We start from the raw sequence: 2,715 nt of genomic DNA, 5'->3' as shown, positions 1-2,715 counted from the left end.
ACCACAGTAATCTGAGTTGTGAAAACGATTGCAGTGGATGTGTTGTTATTGATATCATCAGACGTGTCTTCACTAACATCAATAAGCATGTTGAGACATATAGGTTGCAGTTAGACCTTTCTCTAAATTTCATGTTCACGCTCTCAGTTTGAGCTCTGAGTCAGACAATTTAGAGAAAGTAAAGCTACTCAAATTCTTTGAGGTCAAACATAATAATGTCCTTTCACCTCAGTCAGTTGTTTACAATAAAATGTATAACCTGGTCAAGCAGAAATGGCAGATGCCATATAGCTTTAGTAGTTTCACTTTTTCTTTATTTTCACTAAAATTAGAGTTCATCTTTAATTGCTGTGTTCTGCAGACCAAGTAACAAATCAACGGTGTCTTTGCATTACTCCCAAAAATCCATTTGGAAATTCATGTGAACACACTGAAGTGGGAAGCTAAGACAGCAAAAGTCAGAGCTTCTTAAATTCCATTAGCATGTGAATGCAGCATCAGATACTTCTGTTCATGACATACTATGTGAAGAGTGAGATTGATGATGACTGCATGGCATCTTTTAATGAATAGGGCTGACAAAAAATACACAGTCAATAACGTTGTGACTTTAACCAGAGGATTGCTACCATAAGGCAAATAAACGTGTTGACTTGAACTATTTGTAACATTACATTCTTTACAACATTCAATTTTGACCCTTTTTATTTCCTATGGAAGCTTCCCAGGACAAACAAACATCTGTGTATTATGAGGAACGTGATATTAAAAGTTGTGACATTAAACTGATTTGGCTGGATTGTCTATAACATATCACAGTGAATAGTGAATTAAACTAACATACCTCAGATCACTTGTGGAGGCTTTACAAAGCAGACAATCTCTGGCTTATTCTACCTGCAAAGCACATTATAATAACCCAGGGACGAGAGAGTGACAAACTAATGGAATTAGCACTCCAGACAAAACTGGTGTTAAGAGGACTGTTGGATTCCTTCTTCAGCCACTCTGCCATGCTGCTCAAATCTTCCAGGCTTTATGCATTCCCAACTGCAGCATCCTGTACCTGCAAATAAATGCCAATGATTTGTCTTACATTGCTCCCCTGCCATGAGTGGAAACACCATTTGCTATGACTTTCCTAACTTCTGTGAGCCAATCCAGAGTCAAGATCCTCCCTGAGATCTACCAGCGGCCATGCACCCAGGCCAATGGATTTTAGCAGCTAAGAGACACCACAGAAGTGCTACTAATTATGTGCTCCCTTTTGCAACTCTCCCCATGTCTCCCTCTTACTCTGTTTCAATGATTTCAGGATCTTCCTGATAGTCAAAGACCACCTGAGAAGTTTGTCCCTCTCAGGTCTCGAGCACAAAGTTACAGTATTGTCTTTTATTACTGAAATTCAATGCAGACTCTGTACATAAAATAGAAAGACAAAGTGTGATTTTCAACCCCATCTTAAGTGTTGATTCCTTGATGCTTGCTGCCACGATTTGGTGTAGAGAAATGGTCACAATCTTACTCTTGGAACTCTGTTGGATTAAAGGTTTTCACTATTCTGGTGAGCCCAATACTCTGACTTGTCTATTTTTAAATGACATTTTCTCACCTGCTTTGTGAAGATTTCACCCTTATTCTGGAACAGTTTTGGTCCTTGAAAAATATATAATCTGACTCCGTTAAGATAAACTTATTGTTTAATTGTTTTTCTTGTTGCAGCTACTGAGCAATCTACTAACATCTTGCTAGAGCAGGGACTGGATTCTTGAAGGAATTACCCGTGATATTTATTGGAACAGCATTCCAGTCCAACTAACTGTATGAAATTTAACAAGCCTATCTGTTAAAAAATATGTTAAAAATACAATAATGTACAAGACTTCAGTAACTTATTGTTAAAGGTCAGACCTTTGTGCACTCTTCAGTCTGTTCTCTGAACTGCTTGGATCAACGCCAGGCTTATCAGGTCATGAGAGTCAGACACTAACCTGTTAAATATAATTTAATTAAGGTAAGAGCATTAATTATTAAATTAATTTATCATTAATTATTATTTAGAGAAAGCTTTAATGAAAATTCCATGACTATAGTGTGGCCAGGGATAAACAGAGAAATATGACATGAGGAAAAGGTGAAGGAGAACATTAGAATACTGCTGACAGGAAATCCTCCAGAAGCCATTTTGTGTGAAGGTAACAATGCATAGCGGTCACTGAATACGTCAAGGAGTTGACATGGGATACTGGCATGGGGTCAACTCTACTGATTCATGTTCTTAATTCTCATCAAGGAGGTTCTGATAAAGTCCTCAACACTCTATGTTAAATACACCATATAAACAAAATGCAATGAATATATTGAATATCATTTTTTGTTCATCATGTGATGTGAGGGAGGAATAACTTGGATGGGACAGCGGTCCATTATTGGAGACCTTCACTCTCTTGTCAGCATCCTGTTTAAAGATTCCCATTAACATAAATGACTCCATGGATGTACAATAAGATCAAGCAGACACTGAAGCCAATCTCTAAACTTATGAATCATCAATATATATATAAAACACTGTGTACATCACACTCACCAGCCACTTCATTAGGTACACCTGTTCAACTGCTTGTTAACACAAATCTCTAAACAGCCAATCGCATAGCAGAAACTCAATGGATTTAGGCATGTAGATATTGTCAAGACGACCTGCTTAAGTTCAAA

General features: G+C 37.5%; 1 long non-coding RNA gene across 1 annotated transcript; it reads right to left on the bottom strand.

Annotated features, from left to right (window-relative positions):
- Nucleotides 1-292: 292 nt before the first annotated feature.
- Nucleotides 293-1,712, bottom strand: LOC127529648 (uncharacterized). Its single transcript, XR_007936267.1, has 2 exons — nucleotides 1,374-1,712; nucleotides 293-1,340 (listed from the first exon to the last, which is right to left on the bottom strand). It is a non-coding gene; the product is annotated as an uncharacterized LOC127529648 (long non-coding RNA).
- Between the last annotated feature and the right edge of the window lie 1,003 nt (nucleotides 1,713-2,715).

Source organism: Erpetoichthys calabaricus, chromosome 11, assembly GCF_900747795.2.
Source record: "Erpetoichthys calabaricus chromosome 11, fErpCal1.3, whole genome shotgun sequence".
Classification (NCBI taxonomy): domain Eukaryota; kingdom Metazoa; phylum Chordata; class Cladistia; order Polypteriformes; family Polypteridae; genus Erpetoichthys; species Erpetoichthys calabaricus.
Note: the sequence above shows the minus strand (reverse complement) of the source record. Positions and strands in the feature narration are given on the sequence as shown.